The following is a 22,065-nucleotide window of genomic DNA, read 5'->3' as shown; positions in this document are numbered from 1 at the left end:
ATCATTGGGTGATTAGTGTACCTATTATCTTGCAACCCCCGCTGTCTTCACACCTACCGCTCAAAACAAAAAAAAAAAAAAAAAAGAGGCCAAATGTTTGGTTTGATGTAGTGCGTCACATTGATTGTTATGTTCTGTCGCACTGCAAAAGGACAAATTTTGTTTCATTATTTATGTCGGAGATGACGATTTTTTTTTTTTTTTTTTTTTTAATAGTAACTATTGTATTTTATTTGTTTAGAAATCGCAAAAATGATGGGCAAACGCAAGAATTGTGCTTTCAAATTAAACAAAAACTTGAAATTATTCAAAAGTTTGAAAATGGTGCATCCGTTAAATCTCTAAAGGACCATACGCAACATTGTAAAAAATAAAGGGAAGCTATTCAATTTAAAATCGACATCGTAAAAAAAATAAAGGGAAGCATCATATTGGACACGTGAGTAATACATGTTAAGTTTTTTTCACTTTTTCCCTTGAATAACTGTGGGTAACTGAATCAGTGGATATGGGGGCACAACTGTATGTATATATTTCTTAGTTGGTATGAAAAGCTTAGTAGCTTCTATTGTTATTTCCTTGAATCCTTCCCAGCCATAGCTGAATTGTCAGATGTGTGGGTGCATAAGTACATGTGGTTTGAGTGATGGAGTTCAAGCCAGTGACTGATAAATATGGCTCTTTCTTGTATTCTCTGAATCTTGTGAAGTCCTCTGACTGGTCATTCTGGAGTAGAAACATAAAATTTATTTATTTATTTATTTAGAATTTGATGATTGTAACATCAGTGGTTGATCCCACTGTATAGAATGTAAAAACTGTCTGAGACCACCATATATATAAATATGTATATAAATAAATACATTTATTTTCTGGGATATTTTATAGTTGTAAGGTATTATTCAGTATATAATTATAATATACTGTATTATTTATGTTCATCACTATCTTTACAATTATTTAAATCTAGAATGTGCAAAACATGTTTTTTGTTTGTAGTTACCCAATAAAAATACACATATCTAAATTTTTATTTAGTTATTAGGATATATTTGCATTTCTCTTAATTATTTGATTGCATATAGGTTGCAAACCAAGCTAAGGAAACTCAAATAAATCATCTCAGAAGGAAACTATATGCAACACAAGAAATTCTTGAAAAAGAAACACTCTATCAGGATACTTCTTCAAGGAAGAGAGTAAGAAGATTCTAAAAATAATTATAATATTATTGTATAATTAATTTCATGTTTAAGAAGATAACTTTAATTTCTTTACATAGATAAGCTTAATAATTTAATTGTGCTTATCTGTGTAAAGAAAGTGGACATATTCCAGTGGACATGTTCCATTTGTAATGTGAATGGATAGTGGTAGATAGTATGTGCAGCAGTTGAGAAATGGCACCGTATAGAAGAACTATGTAAATAAAATCAGGAGTGGGAGTTTTGCTTTCATGACTGACCTCCCTTGACATTTCTGTGGTTAAGCTATAACAGTAGTGGCCAACCTTTTTCTTCAACATACCACATGTTACCTTGAACATGTGTCTTGTGCTACCTGGTGGAATATCCAGAAGCTACTAGAAAACAATACCCTCCTTCTTACTGACTTGCACCACCAAAGGTTTTTAAAAATACATAAAGGAATTTAATGCTAAGCATTCAATTAAAAAAAGAACAAATTTACATTTATAAAATAAATATGATATAGATTAATGAATAAATGTTTGTTCTTATAGAATTAATGTTGTGAGGAGCCCACTAATGATCCTAATTATCTGCACTAAATTAATGCTAAAAGACAGTAATTTTATCTTTTAGGGCTAAAAAAAGCTGAAATTACTCTTTTAGTCCTTTGAAATGAATAGCACCATTGTGGTTTCCATATGATTCTTAAGCATTCTCATTGCATTGCCGCTGTAGCTTGCATCACATTCTGTACACTGGACTTTATAAAATTAGGAGCAGAAGTTTTTACCTTCATGCAAATTGATTTCTTTTTCTGTTAGGGGGCCATATGTATCAGATATGTTATATGAAAAGTACTCCTGGCAATATCCTCTGAGACCTCAGATAAAAATGGATGACTCTTCCCTGGGGGGGGAGCAAGTTAGAGAGGGCTTTCTAGCTGTGATTTAAACCAGTCTAATGTTTGATCAGGGAAACTGCAGACATACGCTATCTTTATGCAATGCTTGTAAGTTTAATACTCTGTAAATTTTCCTTTAGACTGAAGTAATTAGCCTCTATGCACCATCATTTTGCAAAATGGAAGAGTTTGAATATCTTCTACCTCCACTATAAACTTAATAAAGAAGAGATTTAAAATTCAGATATTCTAATATCTGATTGTATGCAGATTACACTAGTAGTTTGTATGCATTTGAAGGTAGTGTATCATTTGGTTTGAAAGAAACCTGTTAAGTTGCCTCTATCTGTTTTAGCCTTTTTGTATTGATTGATTGAACTCTTAAGAGAGGGAAATTCTCCATTGATAGGTACTCCCCCAGAAATCAGGCACATTAATGTCACTTGTAAACATCTTCGCTGTTGCAGTGAGTCACAGGAGGGAGAGATTACTACTTAATTAAACTCAAGAAGGACATTACATGGAATACTATTAAGTAAGAAAGATTTAATAAAGACACTTTTCTACATAAAGTATTTTAATTAGTTTATTGGTATTCAAAGGACAGTTGATTGGTACAATTTAACCCCAGACAATTCCAATAATTAATAACATCCATTAACAACACACAGCATAAAATTCTGTACATCCTATCTACTAAAGTAGTTATGTTTAAGAATAATTTAGAATTTAATTTTAAATTCTCATTTAGAACTCTGTTAGCTATAGAATTGGTTCATGTCATGTATTGATAAACTTTATAACATCTCTGTACATAATTTTATAAAACTAAGAAATCCAGTATTGAAGACAGATATCAATATTGAAATCTGAAACAGCCAATTTTATTTAGTTATTGGGATTGTTTGAGGTTTGAATGTATCAATTGTCCTTTGTATATCAACAAACTAATTAAAATATTTCATGTAGAAAAGTGTCTTTATTAAAGCTTTCTTACTTAGTTTAGAACTTATCCTGGATACTATTATAATTCAACAAGTGTACTAACTGTGAAGTAAGCTAAAAAGAGAAGCCAGTATTCATCTGCACACAATCTTATTGGGGTGATCTGGGCAACTGAACACCATATTTTTGCTCCATAGATAACAGTTAAGTGAATAATTCCATGGGCATAGTTCAGAGTAGTGTTTAACAGTAGGTCTTGTTTTGCTTTTCATTGAAGGGCACAAGGTGGACAAGATGTGAAGGAACCCTAACTTGTTGATGGCAGCTAAATTTATGAACAGAAATAATTCTAGATCTTTAGCTGGGCTTCCTCTGGGAGAGAATGTGACCATGGCTTATTTAGAAGTGTTAATTTTTAGTAAGAGGCATACAAGATATCCTACAAAGTCTTGAAGATAGTTTGTTATGAATGCGATCAGTGTTGAGCAGCGTATTTTTAGTGAGCCATATAGGAGTAAGAAACTTAGCGTGACTGAAGTAATCGCATAGCTCAAATAACTGTCATGTTTGGGAAGAAGAGGCAGGCATATTTCATTAAGGAGCAAGCCTAATTACACTGCTGAATCAAAATGGTTCAGAATATGGTGGTGGTATTGTTCAAAATGTTCACGCCAAAGAAATTCATATTGAATCATCATGGAGTTAGCAGGTTAAATATAGTGTGTACTCTTATGAATGTGGAGTCATATTCAGTTCTCATTTTTGCATCAACCATTGACATGCTCTGAGGCAGGCCTTGTACAGATTTTGTCTGTGAATGTTATCAGGTGTGATGTTACTGCATGATAGTGTTATCCTCATTTCAATCAATGTGACCATCAAACCTACAATTGCAGGTATTGAACCATCTCCCCTTCCTCTTACTGCATAGAGTTGTCTCCTTGTAATCATATCTATTTGTACCATAGTATAAAAGTTTGGAAAGGTTATATTAAAATATGTGCAATCCTCTGCACCATCCATTCATTCACAGTTTAGCTTCAAATTAACTTCCCATTCTACTACTACTTCATTCATTTGCTCTGTCTACATTCTTTGAGACAACTTACAGAAACTCAAGTGTGATATTTACAAGTTTTCCAGTTTTCAGCCCATTCATGGTGTTTGAGTACTATAGAGTGTATTAGCCTTCTATTTTGCATTAATAAATAGAAGGCTAATATAAAAAATAAATAAATAGTTCAACCCCTGAAGTTTAAAATTTCAAAGCTGACTCATTTTCAAGTAATGAAATGTTATGGTTGTAAGGAAATAATGTCAGTGTATAATAAACTATTGTTAGGCACAGTAATACATTAAACTGTATCAGTGTACTTAATCTTTTTCTTCAGTGTGCCATGTCTTTTTGCAGAGGTTGGCTGTCATCTTCGCAATGGACAGACATGAGGTAGAAGCCCTAAACAAACCCTCGTTACTCTGATCATACCACTGTCTGAGATTTTCTAACCCAGATTTTCTTCTTTTCCCTCAACTACCACCACCATATTCTGAACCATTTTGATTCTGCAGTTTAATTAGGCCTGCTCCTTAATGAAGTGTACTTAATAAAACTGTTTATTGTATTACTAAACAACAACATGATTAGCATGGAGAAATTCATCAACTTGAATAATTTGGTAAACTGCTATTCAAGTTATTTTACTTTTTATCTGTCAGAATGGCAAATATTACTAAACACATTGAGTTCACATTCTTGCTACTAGCAAAATGTCTGTGAGCATTCATTTCATGTTATATATAATACTCAATGCAAAACAATTATAAATGATAAATTGACTTTAATTTGCATAGTATCTTTTGTCAAACTAAACTGAACAAGGAAAATATTTTAACTGTAAGGATGTACAAGAAATGTTTTGTTAAATTTTTTTATTTTATTATTTTTTATTTTTTTAAACTGTGATTATTAATATTAGTTATGATTAATATGTGTTTAATTCTAAACTAAAAGCAATATTTTCATTATTTAAAACAGAAGTTTGAGCTTTTGGCACTGCTCTCACTTCTCCACACGTTTTCCATTGCATTTTTTTTTTTTTTTTTTTTTTTTTAAGACCAGACATTGCCCTGTTTCATTTATCACACTGTAATAGTTATCACTTCATTTCTCATTTGTACTGCACTTTTTTTTTTTTTTCATTGTATGGTATCATGAAATATATCCTTAAAAAGCTACACACATAAATAGAGCTAAATATGTACAGCACCACAGAGAAATTATGAACCAATATGCATGACTAAAAACAAACTATTCAGCTTTCTAATTGTGTTCCTTGCTTTTTTTTAAGTAACTAATGATAATAAGCACTGCATATTCAAACTATTAAATAAATGCATCAACAGAATACAAGTAGACTGAATGATGTAATTGTTTTTTTATTAGCTATACAAATGGTTAAGTAGTTTTAACCTAGAAGATTACATTTTATCCATATTTAAAGACTAAATGCACAAGGCATAATTCCATATGGGTTTAAATTAACTCGATAATATTGGTGTAGATACACCTAGTTTTAGCATTAGCATTAGTAGAGGCATTTGATGCAAGAAAGCAAGCTTATGCAGCATCAGCCAAAAAAAAAAAAAAAAAAAAACCCACTTCCACTTCACCCCTCTGTTCGTTCAAAATACCTGTCCACCTGAGCCTTAAACTTATTTAGGCTATCAACCTCCACCACAAGGGATGGAAGTCTGTTCCACCAACCAACCACCCGCTGGCTAAAGGCAAATTTCCGCACGTCTATCCTACATCTGTCTTTCCTCAATTTGAATTTATGCCCTCTCAGGTGATTTTTCTGAGCTAGAGGAAGAATCCCATCAGCATTGACATGCTTAAACCATTCAAGGCTTTATACACCTCTATCAGATCACCTCACTGGTGCCTAGTCTCCAGACACTGTAATTTGCAAAACTTAAGCCTTTCTTCGTAAGAGCACCCCTTTGTTCCATTCACTAATCTTGTTGCCCTTCTCTGTACTCGTTCCAGCAGCTCTACATCCTTCTTGAAATGAGGCCTCCAGACCTGTATACAGTACTCTAGGTGTGGCCTGACCATCGCCTTATACAATGGAATAATCACCTCCTTATCCCTGCTGGAAAAATTCCTGTATATCATTGACAATACTCCATGAGCTACTCTTGCAGCCCGTCTACACTGCTCAGAGAACTTCATATCTGCCTGCACAACCACCCCCAAGTCCCTTTCATTCTCTACCACTGTCAGTGTAGTACCACAGAGTTGATACGTTGCTCTGGGGTTGCTGTTTCCCATGTGTAGTACTTTACATTTGTCAGTGTTAAACTTCATTTGCCACCTCTCAGCCAATCTGCTCAACCTTTCCAGATCCTGTTGCAGCAGCATAGTGTCAGTAGTGTCCTTGACAACCCTGCCACCCTTTGTATCGTCTGCAAACTTGGACATTAAGCTTGATATACCATCATCAATATCATTTATAAATACAGAAAACAATAATGGACCCAACACTGAGCCCTGAGGGACTCCACTAATAACATTAGTCCACGATGAGCAGTGTCCATTGATTACCACTCTCTGTCTTCTCCCCCTCAACCACCCCTTTATTATTATTATTATTATTATTATTATTAATATCCATATGATGCAAGGAAGCCTGAGGCTTATGCCGCACCAGGAAAAAAAAAAAAAGTTCCCGAGTAACCCTGAGAGAGAGAGAGTCAAAAGTAGAAGGGAATCACCAAGAAAGAGAAGAATGATGATATCCAGCTCAGGACCCTGGGTGTGCCAAGCCCATACTCACTAGATGTGAGCCCCCGGGGTCCATAGCAGCAATTTGCCTCCAATGTCACACTGCTCCAATTTGTGTAGCAGTCTTCCATGTGCAACAGTATCAAAAGCCTTTCTAAGATCCAAGTATATAATATCAAAGTTATTCCCTGCATCCAGTTCTTTTGTGACTGCATCATAGTATCCAATCAAGTTGGTCAGGCAAGACTTCCCCTTAACAAAACCATGCTGTGTCTGAGCTATAACTGAAGTCTTATCTAAATGATCCTGCAGTGCTTCTTTAACCAGTGCCTCCATTAATTTTCCTGGAACAGAAGTTAAGCTCACAGGTCTATAATTACTTGTGTCAGCCTTTGATCCTCCTTTGTGAATTGGGGTCACATTTGCACATTTCCAGTCTATGGGTACCTCCCCTGTGTCCAAGGAAGCTCTCATAATTATGGCTAAGGGTTTGCTTACTTCCTTTGCTGCCTCCTGTTATATAACTGGATAGATCCCATCCACCCCGGGTGCCTTTCTTGTGTTTATCTTCAACAGTTTCTCCTCCACTTTACTCGCAGTTATTTCAAGATTCTGTAGCTTACTGCTAGAGTTGAATACACCTCTGGCATTCCCCTTCCTGAATAACTCCTCATGTGTGAATGTCGATGCAAAATATTCATTTAGTTTGTTAGCTACCTGAGCAGGATCATCAACAGTTGACCCATCAATATCAAGTGGACCAATCTGATTCATCCCCTTCCTTCTAGAGTTTACATAAGTAAAGAACTCTTTGCTGTTTTTCTTTGCATCCCTTGCCAAGGATTTCTCGTAATCTGCCTTCGTCTGCCTAACCTCCTTTGTAACTTGGTTGCATATCAACTTGTATCTATCATAGGCTTCTGTGTCATGTGTTAATTTGTAAGTATCCCATGCATTTTTCTTCTCTGCCATATGCCTCATTAGTTCATCTGACATCCATTTTGGCCTAAACCTTGAACAATATTTCTTAGTTAACCCATAAAATTAAACTACATATGTAGTGTAATATGCGATATAATTAAAACAATGCCTTTACACTACAAATGTAGTTTAATTTTATCGGTTAGCTATGGTGTATCTATACCGATATTATATAGTTTTATCCATATATATGTTAGCTGAACTTTTTAAGAAAATGGTATATATAAAACTGTACCTCTTTGTGTAGCTAATGTTAGTATTTTAGAAAAATTAATAGTGAACATTCTTTATTTGTGTAGACTTATTTATCATCCAAAGGAAGTGTAAAAAGAATCTCAGAAGTAAAACACAAAGATCTTTCAACTTTACAGGCAGTAAGTTTTTTGCATGTTTCGAGGCAGATTAATGCTCATAGATATCTGTCAAATTACTTATATGTATACAGTAAAACCCACTCAAGAAGATGCAAAGTAGGAGGGCTATCTTGTTCTGTTGTGCTTTTTATGGCTAGCAGGCATATGCATGTATGTACATTTACTACAAGTATTCTCTGTGGAATATGTTCATATATGTTTACTGTGACCAGGCTCTGTAATATGCTCATGTATATACATTTGCTTTGAAGGTCATTTCAAATAAAGTGCCCATTTACGTTCAGATTGTGTATAAATATTCCAGTGGGTGCTTCCACACCTTAGCTGAGTTTACAAGTAATTGTAGACACAGTTTATGCTAGATGGCAATCAGAAAATAACTTTCAAAATCAAATAGGTCTGTTAACTTTGGTTGCATGATTTATTTGAGCTTATGATAGCCGATGCTGAATATATTTTCTGGACTTCTGATTAGAAGTTAAATCAGGTTATACATGTAGAGGATGTTACTGCATCAAAGCAAGTAACAGTGTATTCTGATTTTATTTGTGACAGTAATTTTTTCTTGCGTTGGACAATCTAATCAAAATAAGTACAAATTTAATGTTTAAAAGCATTTATATACAGAGCATTCATTTTTTACAAAACATCAAAACTCCACAAAGAAACTTGCTCTACAGGGCCTGCTGCTTTCAGAAATTACCTCTAGCCCACAGATATTCCAAGAACTCACAGGCCCACATTAGCATTAGTAGAGGCATATAATGCAAGAAAGCAAGCTTATGCAGCATCAGCCAAAAAAAAAAAAAAAAAACACTTCCATTTCAGTCCCTCCATTCATTTGAAATACCTGTCCAGCTGAGCCTTAAATTTATTTGTGGCTATCAACTTCCACAACAAGGGATGGAAGTCTGTTCCACCAACCAACTACCTGCTGGCTAAAGGCAAATTTACGCACATCTATCCTACGTCTGTCTTTCCTCAATCTGAATTTATGCCCTCTCAGGTGATTATTCTGAGCAAGAGGAAGAATCCCATTGGAATTGAGCATGCTCAAACCATTCAAGGCTTTATACACCTCTTTCAGATCACGTTAAAGGTGCCTAGTCTCCAGACACTGAAATTTGCAATACTTAAGCCTTTCTTCGTAAGAGCAACCCTTTGTTCCATTCACTAATCTTGTTGCCCTTCTCTGTACTTGTTCCAGAAGCTCTACATCCTTCTTGAAATGAGGCCTCCAGACCTGTATACAGTAATATAGGTGTGGCCTGACCATTGCCTTATACAAGGGAATAATCACCTCCTTATCCCTGCTAGAAAAATTCCTATATATCATTGACAATACACCATGAGCTACTCTTGCAGCCCATCTGCACTGCCCAGAGAACTTCATATCTGCCTGCACAACCACCCCCAGGTCCCTTTCATTCTCTACCACTGTCAGTGTAGTACCACAGAGTTGATACGTTGCTCTGGGGTTGCTGTTTCCCATATGTAGTACTTTACATTTGTCAATGTTAAACTTCATTTTCCACCTCTCAGACCATCTACTCAACCTTTCCAGATCCTGTTGCAGCAGCATAGCATCAGTAGTGTCCTTAACAACCCGGCCAACCTTTGTATCGTCTGCAAACTTGGACATTAAGCTTGATATACCATCATCAATATCATTTATAAATACAGAAAACAATAATGGACCCAACACTGAACCCTTAGGGACTCCACTAATAACATTAGTCCACGATGAGCAGTGCCCATTGATTGCCACCCTCTGTCTTCTCCCACTCAATCATTCCTTTATCCATAGCAGCAATTTGCCTCCAATGCCACACTGCTCCAATTTGTGCAGCAGTCTTCCATGTGCAACAGTATCAAAAGCCTTTCTAAGATCCAAATATATAATATCAAAGTTATTCCCTGCATCTAGTTCTTTTGTGACTGCATCATAGTATCCAATCAAATTGGTCAGGCAAGGCTTTCCCTTAACAAAACCATGCTGTGCCCAAGCTATAACTGAAGTCTTGTCTAGATGATCCTGCAGTGCTTCTTTAACCAGTGCCTCCATTAATTTTCCTGGAACAGAAGTTAAACTCACAGGTCTATAATTAGCCTTTGATTCACCTTTGTTAGCCTTTGATTCACCTTTTTGAATTGGGGTCACATTTGCACTTCTCCAGTCTATGGGTACCTCCCCTGAGTCCAAAGAAGCTCTCATAATTATGGCTAAGGGTTTGCTTACTTCCTTTGCTGCCTCCTTTAATGTAACTGGATAGATCCCGTCCACCCCAGGTGCCTCTCTTATGTTTATCTTCAACAATTTCTCCTCCACTTTCCTCTCAGTTATTACAAAATCATCTAGCTCACTGCCAGAGTATAGATCACCTCTGGCATTCCCCTCCCTGAATAACTCCTCATGTGTGAATATAGATGCAAAATACTCATTTATTTTGTTAGCCACCTGAGCAGTATCATCAACAGTTGAACCATCTAAATCCAGTGGACCAATCTGATTCATCCCCTTCCTTCTAGAGTTTACATAGGTAAAGAACTCTTTGCTGTCTTTCTTTGCATCCTTTGCCAAAGATTTTTCATAATCTGCCTTTGCTTGCCTAACTTCCTTTGTGACTTGGTTACAGACCAGCTTATATCTATCGTAGGCTTCCATGTCACCCATTAATTTATATGTATCCCATGCATTTTTCTTCTTTGCCTTATGTCTCATTAGTTCATCAGACATCCATTTAGGCCTAAACCTTGAACAGTATTTCTTAGTTGGTATGTAAAGCCTAGTAGCTTCCAAGATAAGTTCTTTGAATGCTTCCCATTTTGAATTTGCTGTTGGTAACATCATAAGTTGGTTCCACTGTATAGAATTTAAATACTGTCTCAGACCATCGTAGTCGCCTTTACGAAAGCAAAAACCCTTCCCTTTACCTCTAATGGTAGTTACCTCTTTGAGTAAATCCCACTTCAGCACACTGTGATCACTGTCACCTAGTGGTTCCTTTATCTGCAGATTTTTAATGCATGAAGAATCACTACTGATAATCAGATCGAGAGTATCAGTGCAAAAGGCTGAAGCCAATAACAGAAAACCTTTTACTTTCACCATAATATGCCTTGATTTTGCATTACTATCAAATAAATCATGCTATCAAAAGATTCATTTGCCATTTACTTAAAAGATGAGACAAGTAAATCCTGCTAATCACAAAAACACAAAATAGGACGAAATACTCCTGTTGTACATAATTGTTAAAAGTCCAAAATAACATTAGTAGTTTTATAATATGAGAGATCTGCTCAAGATAGTTTTCAAAGCCAGCTGTTGAAAATATTTTATCAGTAAAAATATCTTAGGCACAAGTTTTGCTAGCACAGTGTTATCAGTGTTTCTCTATCAGTCCATTTTCAGAGATCACATAGTTTCCTGGTTTGGAGTACCTGTTATCTGGGGAGAGTAATAATTTTAAATTATAGTATTCACGTTTAAAAGAACGCACATCTAACTATTTATGCAAAAAAAAAAAAAAAAATATATATATATATATACAGGGTGATTCACTACCAGTGCGACAAACTTGCAGGAGGTATAGGGGGCGCAAAGACGAATCGGAATCACATAGCATTGCAGGGTCCGAAATGCCTTCGTCATGCGGTAGAGGACATTGAACGGGAATGTTGCGAGAACAGCGATCCCGCTGGAAGTCAGCATTTGCGAACCGTTTCTGTTGAAGAAACCAAGTAGCAAAAGTCCTTCGGAGTGGATAATCCGGAGGACTTTTGCCAATGATTGGATGCGTTGCAGATGGTATGAACTCATTTGGTTTGTTGACAGTATCCTCCATACACTGGATTGGGAAATACCCAATCGTTGGCCTATCGCTCGAGTATTCGTACTCGGATTGCCTTCTGCAAGACGTAGGACATTCTCCTTGTTGTCTGGCGTCCTCGTCATTCTCTCTCGATTCATGGTACCTCTCGTGAAACAACCAGTCTCACGTAACCTTCTCTCTTACGATTAAAATCGTATGAAGAGGAGCATGCCTGTGGGGGAAACGTTCCTGGTACAAGCGCAGAGCGGCACGCCTGTTACAGTCCACAGTTCCATACACGAGGTGCATGTCGGCCAGTTCAACGTTTGAATATTGGTCCATCCCACTGCCTCGGAAACCGGTTCGCAAATGCTGACTTCCAGCGGGATCGCTGTTCATGCGACCTCCCGTTCAACATCCTCTACCGCATGACGAAGGCATTTCGGACCCTGCAATGCTATGTGATTCCGATTCGTCTTTGTGCCCCCTGCACCTCCTGCAAGTTTGTCGCACTGGTAATGAATCACCCTGTATATATATATATATGGGGTTTCTGCTGTCACAGACCTGTTTAGCTGATGGAGGGAATCATATGCCATATAGATGTCATGTGACCATATTTTCAGCATCTTGTATCAACTTCTGTATTGTGACCTTTTTTGGTAATTCTTATACAATCCTTATAAATGTCTGTTATACATGTCAGTAGTTTCTCTTTCTCCTGATTTCATCGTTATTCTATGGTACACTACCATACCAAATTTTGTTGAGCAGTGTAATTAACAATATCTCTCAGTAAGATGCCAAAGAAATACAACATAAAATTTCAGAAGACATATACACAAGATTATCCACATATTGTAAAATTTGAAAAGGGTAACACGTATGTCTTGTATACTGTATGCAGATGTGATTTTCAGTTTCAAGCAACAGTAAATTCTATGTAATCAGATAAGATATTTGCGAACAAATAACCATAAGGACAGTATGCAATGCATAGAAAGAAATGCAAAAATAGATATAGCATTTAATAATGACAATAATATCATATTTGCTGAATGTTTATTTGCATCTTTTGTCATAGAATATAATCTTCCTCTAAGACCATACTTGACTGTACTGTTAACAGCCAAGTATGATCTTTTGATGGGATCTGACAAGGTTCCCAAAATGTTACATAACTGTATAGCATATAGGTTAGTGCAAAAGCATCATTTTAACGTAGCCATCTACCGAAGTAGTTAAATTAATTAAATTGGCATCATTTTGGTTATATCTCATATTGTGAATACCTTCACAATGAGTTACCATGGTATTGTACTACCTCAAATGAGTAACACTTCACCAGTGCATAGGACTACTGTTACTTATTCTCAGTGGATACCACCACCCAGATGGCACTGTTTCAAAGCTTGTTGACTTCTCCTCAGTGGGTGGGCAGGTACCCTGGTGTTGCAATAGTGACAACCCAGTTATGAAGTATAACTTCACAGTATGAGAGATGCCCGATGGTGTGCAGTGATGTAGCTATAAAATATTTAAGGGCTAAAGGCCTCATGCTACAAGGTAGAATGACTAACATATAGGTTAGTGCAAAAGCCTCATTTTCACGTAGCCATCTACTGAAGTAGTTAAATTAATTAATTAAATTGGCATCATTTTGGTTATATCTCATATTGTGAATACCTGCACAAGTTGTATTCCCAATATGAGATATAAGGGTGGTGGTATCTGCTGAGAATAAGTAACAGTAGTCCTCTCCACTGGTGAAGTGTTACTTATTCGAGGTAGCATAATACCATGACAACTCGTCGTGAAGGTATTCACCATATGAGGTAAGGGTTACCTGTATTTAAAATTATTGCTATTATTTTTTTAAATCTTAGTGATATTTTTTGTTCTCTGAGACAGTATAATGGTTTCACCATGCATTACTTGTTTGAATGGTTTGAAAGTATGGGATCAAAGTCCACTAGAAGAATTCTTACAGGCTTCTTCATTCAGGGCTGGAGTTGGAATAATCTAAAGCACAGGGAGTGAGGTTTTCCTGTGAATTATTCTAGGTATTTCAGCACAAAACACAGTTATTAGGTTCCTGTAAAATGTTGTGTTTGCGAAATCGTGTTATATGGCACTAAGAAAAAGTACAAAAAGGGGGGCTACATTCCAAAAGCTAACTAAAATACACTATTTCATTAACAAAATATTAACAAAAATAGACCATTCTAGATTTCATGTATCTTCTGCTCTCTTTAAAAAAATCAGTAATCTGGATTTGTTTGCTTTTGCTTGATAAATTTCATCTTTGTGAATTTAATCATATGGAATTAAGCATTTTCGAAGCCCCCTTTTGAAATTTGGCTCCTTTCATTCAAGAATCTGCATTCAAAAAAATAGATTCTAATTGCTCAGCTAACCTATGCTTTTTAGTGTAAAATTTGGAAGTTTAGAATTTTCATCTGCAATATCATCTGAATTGATTTGATTTTACCTCTGATGCCATTTGCACCAAATCCGCCACAACGGCTTCTTTTCTACTAGTAATTCTTGAATGTCTTCAGTAAACATATCTTTTTTTAAATTTTTTTAGGAGCATCGGCGACTAAGGCCATGTTACTCTGTGTATATTTTCTATAAATTGTATGTGTCCTGGGGTCAATTTTCTGTTTTGCTAGAGGAAAAACCTGAGCATCCGGGATAAAAAAACCATGCTGCCCTCACCCAAGCCTGACTAATTCAGCCATGTTGCGAAAAAGACCCATAAAAATTCCTCCCTTCATCGACGGATTCAAACTCGGGTCTTTTCTAGCCGGTGTGGGGGGCAGGGTGATTCTATGAACTGTGCTACCCACGAGGGCTTCAGTAGTCATATCATTAAAACCTTCCCCTCCTACCGACATAGCAAGGTTTTTACTATTGCACTGATTCCATTTTCTGTCCATTCCTGAATGAAGTGACTCTGGCCATACATTTTTCCACATGCATTTAACATTGACAGTTTTACTTCTTTCAACAATAAAACTATGAATCTGATACAGTCCACAATTAAGAAATGTTTCCATGCCTCCATTACTTCAATAGATTCGGAATCAATTTTTTCCAAAATCCATTGTAATGATTTTCTGATGGAATGAGTTTTAAAGGTAGATATAATGCCTTGATCTAACCGCTGAATGAAAGAAATTGTATTAACCTAGTACAACTGTGGTGGTAGGAACATAACTTCAATGTTTGGATAACTTAAATCTTTTGAATGGCCTGGTGTGCTATCCAATAGTAATAAAACTTTGAAATCTAGATTTTTCCACAAGCTCAACAAGTACAATTACAAGTCACAAGTTACTTGTACAAGCACAAGTTCAATAGCACAGAACGTAATGCGGTAATTTCCCAACAAAATAAAATACATGGATTTCTCAATAATTTTTTTTTGACTAGTGAGTCAACAGCAGATTCAAAAAGAGTGGAAACATTGAAAAATTACATCCAACATAATAGCAGGGTTTTCCCCACACAAAAACTCAAAAATACCATGTTATACTAGTAGTAGTAGTAATAGTAGTAGTGGCATGTGATGCAAGAAACTGATGTTATGCAACATCAGCCAAAAAAAAAAAAAAAATTTACAAAACAATTCCCTCTAAATGTTTGTCCAGTTCCTCCTCAAATTTATTTAACCTATCAACTTCCACAACAACAGATGGAAGTTTGTTCCAGCAATTAACCACCCGCTGGCTAAAGGAAAATTTCTGCACATCTATTCTACATCTGTCTTTCCTCAGTTTGAATTTATGCCCCCTTAGGTTCATAATCTGAACAAGTGGGAGAATCCCATCAGAATTCAGCGTGCTCAACTCATTCAAGGCCTTATACACCTCAATCAGATCACCTCGCAGATGCCTAGTCTCCAGCTGCTGTAGTTTGCAGAACTTAAGCCTCTCTTGGTAAGAGGATCCCTTCATTCCCTTCACCAACCTTGTTGCCCTTCTCTATACACACTCAAGCAAATCTACATCCTTCCTAAAATGAGGCCTCCAGACCTGTATGCAGTATTCAAGGCATCGCCTGACTATTGCCTTATACAGAGGGACAATACCTCCTTTTTCCTGCTAGCAAAATTCCTGTATATCATTGACAAAACCTCATGACCTGCCCTGGCAGCCTGTCTGTATTGCTCAGAAAACTTCATATCTGACTGCACAATTACTCCCAGGTCTTTTTCATTTTCTACCACCTTAAGTGTAGTACCACACAGTTGGTATGTTTCTGTGGGGTTACTTCTACTCATATGCAGTACTTTGCATTTGTCAATGTTAAACTTCAGTTGCCACTTCTCAGCCCATCTGCCCAAATTTTCTAGATCCTGTTGCAGTAGCACACTGCCATTACTGTCATTAACAACCCTGCCAACCTTTGTATCATCTGCAAACTTCAACACTAAGCCTGATATGCCTTCATCAATATCATTGATAAATATACAAAACAAGAGTGGACTCAACACCAAACCCTGTGGGACTCTACTAATAATATTAGTCCACGAAGAGCAGTACCCATTGATTACCACCCTCTGTCTTCTCCCACTCAACCATCCTTTTATCCATTGTAGCAACTTACCCTTAATACCATTCTGCTCCAATTTGTACAATAGTCTTCCATGCGCAACAGTGTCAAAAGCTTTCCTGAAATCCAAGTATATGATATCAAAATTATTTTTTGCATCCAGTTCCTTTGTAACCACATCATTATGCGAGGTTTACCGAAATTCTCTAACCATGTTAGAGCAAAACCGTGTTATATAAGTGCCGTGTTGTGCGAGGATTGCTGCAATCAATTTGTCAATCATGTTAGAGCAAAACCATGTTACACAGATGTTGCCTGTACACTCTCTGTTCTTTATATATGGAATAAACATACTGTTACTTTGTTTACCTTTTCAAAAGAAAAAAAAAACTTTGTTTTTTGTGGGGGGAAGTGTTAGGGTTGATTTCAGTTTTCAGAATAATGCATAATTTATCATTAATCATATTAGAATTTTATAATTGTTAACCAGTTTAATAAATATATATACACGGTGTCTCAAAAATACATGGCATAACTTCAGGAATGAGTTCCTCATATGTAGACAATAAAAATATTTTATATCAACATAGTTCCAGAAATGCTTGATACCTGATTTGTTAACCGGAATGTCTTATCTCCCGCAGGTGATTTCCTTCATCACAAGGTACTGATAGAATCTGGTGGTTTTCCATTCTGACCATGTACTCAAATCAGGAGCAAGCGGATATGCACTTTATGTATGGTTTGGTGGACGGCAGTTTTCTGGAGGCTCGTCGTTTGTACCACGAAAGGTTCCCAGAATGAAGATGTCCAGACAGGAAAACATTTGAAGGTATCCATCACCGCCTTTGTGAACATGGGACTTTACACCTCGTGCTGCCAACAGAGGACAACCAAGATCTACGACTCCTGAAGTAGAGGAGAAGATTTTGGATGTTGTGCATGACACTCCTGGAATCGCAATTGCTCCAGAATAGCAATGCAACTGGCTGTTCAACGTTCGACTATTTGGAGAGTGTTGCGAGAACACCAACTGTATCCTTACCATCTGCAATGGGTACAGGCCTTGTCACTAGCAGATTACTCTGCGCAAGTAATGTTCTGGCAGTGGTTCTTGCAGCAGTGTGGTACAACTCCTCACTTTACTGCCTTAGTGATATTCACAGATGAAGCACAGTTCACACGAGACGGAATCCAAAACTTTCACAATCAGCATGTATGGGCTGAGGAAAACTCACATGCAATTCTTCCATCACATCACCAACAGCGGTTCAGCCTGAACATCTGGGTGGGTGTTTTTGGTGATAAGTTATTTGGGCCCCATGTACTTCCAAACAAACTCACAGGGCAGGCGTACAGAAACTTTCTGGAAAACAACATGCCTGATTTCTTGGACGACATGCCACTGATCATTTGTCAACAAGGACACTTCATGCACAATGGCACACCCGCACATTTCAGCCACCTAGTCTGCAGTTACCTGAATCGAAGGTTTCCTGGTTGGTGGATAGGTAGAGGTGGACTAACTGCCTGGCCTCCACATTCATCTGATTTAAACCCACTAGATTTCTTCTTGTGGGCCATTTAAAGTCATTGATGTATTCGACTCCGGTAGCTGATGTGGAAACTCTCCACAATCAAATTGTGGCAGGTTGTGAGACAATACGAAACATGGCAGGAATTTGGCATCGTCTTTGCGAATCCATGAGATGTCGATGTGAGGCCTGTATTCAGGCAGAAGGTGGACATTTTGAACAATTACTATAAGGTGATGTGAACAGTTAAGTATCATAGACAGACCTTCAAAACTCGGAAACCAAGCATTTCTGGAACTATGTTGATATAAAATATTTTTATTGTCTACGTACAAGGAACTCATTCCTCAAGTTATGCCATGTATTTTTGAGACACCCTGTATAAAATTAGCAAAACAAAAAAGCACACCCTTATGATTCCATTTGTAAATTTTTGTAGAAAAATTTTATATTTACTGCAAAAGCATTATGATGCGTTTGGTGTGTGATAGTCTATTTTTAATGGTGACCCTTTTGGAGGTAAAAAATAATGTACATATTATGAGTAATGTGAAAGGACATAATGCATTTTAAAGGAAATCTAAAGTGGGTTATACTCTATATGTCTTAAAAAATTTTTAAATTAATTTTTCTTTTTAAATAATTGAAATAGCCAAATGAATGCCAACTAGTGTACTTATCATAAATTTCTTGCACTCATAAGATTAAATTTCAAAAAAAAATTTTGATGATACCATTTTCAGAAACTGAATTGTGATTTTAGTTTATAATATTCAGTTGTTGTATTTTAAATATTAGAATATATTTGCTCTAGATCCAAGGCCTAAATTGAAATTAATATGAAAGCTATATTTATAATTTCAGGATTTAAGAAGAAGAAAATTGGAAAGATCTAGAATAGAAAGCAAGCTAACTAAATTGGAGGCTAGAATGGTGGGTAAAAAATATATACACAACAAGAATTCACTAAGTTTTAAAACTTAAAGCAATGCATTTATAACAAAATATATTTAGTTATTTTTGCTGGGAAAAAATATATTTTATAAAATTAGTGCATTTGTTCCATTCATCTTTCACATTATCAGTCCCTTGTCTCAGTTGATATCGATTGATCTCCATTGATATCAGTTGAATGAGTATTTTGCATCCACATTCACACTTGGGGAATTCTCTAGGGAAATGGAGGCCAAAAGTTTATCAAACTCTAACAGTGAACTAATGAGAGGAAAGTGGAAGAGAAATTGTTGAAGTTAATCATAAGAAAAGCACCTGGGGTGGATGGGATCTATCCAGTTAGCATTAATATTAGTTGAGGCATGTGATGCAAGAAGCAAGCTTATACAGCATCAGCCAAAAAAAAAAAAAAAAAAAAAAACCTTTCCCATTCCACCATCCGGTCACTCCAGATGTTTGTCTAGTTCAACCTTAAATTTATTTAGGCTATCAACATCCACAACAATGGATGGAAGTTTGTTCCAGCAATCAACTACCCGCTGGCTAAAGGCAAACTTACGCACATCTATTCTACAACTATATTTCCTCAATTTGAATCTATGCCCCCTCAGGTTCTTAATTTGAGCAAGTGGAAGTATCCTGTCAGCATTGAGCCTGCTCAAACCATTCAAGGCGTTGTACACCTCAATCTGATCACCACACAGGTGCCTAGTCCCCAGATGCTGAACCATTGCCTTATACAAAGGGATAATTTGTCTCTGTTAGCAAAATTTCTATATATCATTGACTCCATGACCTGCTCCAGCAGCCCATCTACACTGCTCAGAGAACTTCATATCTGACTGCACAATTATCCCCAGATCTTTTTCATTCTCCACCTCCATGAGTGTATTACCACACAGTTGATATGTTTCTCTTGGGTTACTGCTACCCATATGCAGTAATTTGCATTTGTCAATGTTAAACTTCGGTTGCCACTTCTCAGTCCATCTGCCTAACTTTTCTAGATCCTGTTGCAGTAGCATACTGTCTTTACTCTCATTAACAACCCTGTCAACCTTTGTATCACCTGAAAACTTGGACATTAAGCCTGATATACCTTCATCAATATCATTGATAAATACACAAAACAACAATGGGCCTAGCACCAAACCCTGGGAACTTCACTAATAACATTAGTCCATGTAGAGCAGTGTTCATTTATTACCACTTTCTGCCATCTCCCACTCAACCATCCTTTTATCCATTGCAGCAACTTGCCCTTAATGCCATACCACTCCAGTTTGTATAGTAGTCTTCCATGTGCCACATTATCAAAAGCTTTCCTGAAATCCAAGTACAGGTGACCCCTGCTTAACGCTGATAATTCATTCTGGAAAAACAGAGCACTAAGTGAATCTGTGCTAAGCGAGCACTGCATTTTCATAAGGTAACATATGTATTTGTGAGTTGCAGTTGGTGCCATAGGATATTTCCTAATCAATAATAAATGGTAGTGAAAGGATGCACAAATGTCGGTAAAAATATTTAATATTCAAATATTTGTACATATAAAATATTCTGCATTACATACGTATATAATTACATGGTAACTACTTATGTATCAAAATTAAAACTTGAAATTCCAATTAAAATCATGATTTTCATTGATTTAATTAATGAATTTAATCATGAAAATGTGTCGATTTTGGGTTGTACTTTGGCCCTCTCCCTGGTAAACTAAAAGGGGTTTTAATTTTAAATCCCCCGCGGCGTTACCACCCAACAATAAAGTCAACCGATCCTTCGCAGCTTTGAAACCTGGCATGTTTTTTTTCTTCTTTTAATATGAAACTTCTTTTAGGCATTCGTTTCCTGCTTCCTCTATGTTAAAAACTTGTTGAGAAGTATAACATATAATACCCATCTTCAATAATTTTAACAAGTTCTTTTTTCTAAGTTTGGCTCCTTGATCTGCACTTGAGGCTTCTCACTGGATTTTAAATCAATTCAACCAGCCCTTACTAGTTTTAAATGGTTCCACTTTTTTTTTTAGGTGAATTTTCTTCAGATCATCATATAGGCTAATCTCTCTCTCTCTCTCTCTCTTTTTTTTTTTTTTTTTTTTATAATATTTAATTTAACTGAATTCTGCATTGGATATTATCGTCAATAAAATTAGTTAGTCTCTCCGGCCCAGCTCTAGTTGTTTGCAGTGGAACAGCTGTCTTTCCTGCTTCTAAAATTAATTCTTTATTTTTTATAATTATTCTTACAGTTAAACTTGCCAGTCCTAAATTATGGCAAACATCCGCTTGTCGTTGACCGGAATCAGTTCGCTTCAAAACATCTAATTTAATTTTTAAATTCAGTCTTTTTCTTACATTTGTAGTCTTTGTAATGCGTCCAGACGTTGTTGCTTTTTCATTCTTATCTGCCATTATTAACTCTTCGAAAATGTAACTTTCGGTTGCATTAATTATGATACAATGTTCGAGTAAACTGCCCGTTATGTACAATGTCTAATACTGTACTGAGTGATGATTAGACTTCTGATAGATGTAACACAAATATTACAAGCAATATACTTGATCATTTTTTAAAATGTTGATCGTGGAACTAAGTCGCTGTACTCCAATTAAATTAGCATGCGAGAAAATTTCTCAAGTCGGCGTGGGAAACGTTTTAATGCTGTTTTGCTATTCATTTTCAAGCTATCAACTCCATTAAATGAAACGATTTCATTAAATATGCCAAAAATGCAATCTCTAAAAGAGCATTATAGTGATTTGTGACAGCGTTATATTCACATACGGGTTATAATATAAAAACAACACCAAATACGGAGAATGCGGAAAGGTCAGGGAATGACCACCGCATATCCCGGAGCAATATGGCCTTAGTTGATAATGCTCCTAAAAACCAAATAACAAACAACCAACAATAAAAACAGCATTATAGCGAATCAGTGTAAAGCAAACCGCATTATAACGAGGGACTGCTGTATATGATATCAATGTTATTTTCTGCATCCAGTTCCTTTGTGA

Source organism: Mastigoproctus giganteus, chromosome 5 (assembly GCF_048544385.1).
Source record: "Mastigoproctus giganteus isolate SK-2022 chromosome 5, ASM4854438v1, whole genome shotgun sequence".
NCBI lineage: Eukaryota > Metazoa > Arthropoda > Arachnida > Uropygi > Thelyphonidae > Mastigoproctus > Mastigoproctus giganteus.
The sequence above is the reverse complement of the archived record's forward strand: the minus strand, read 5'-3'. Positions refer to the sequence as shown.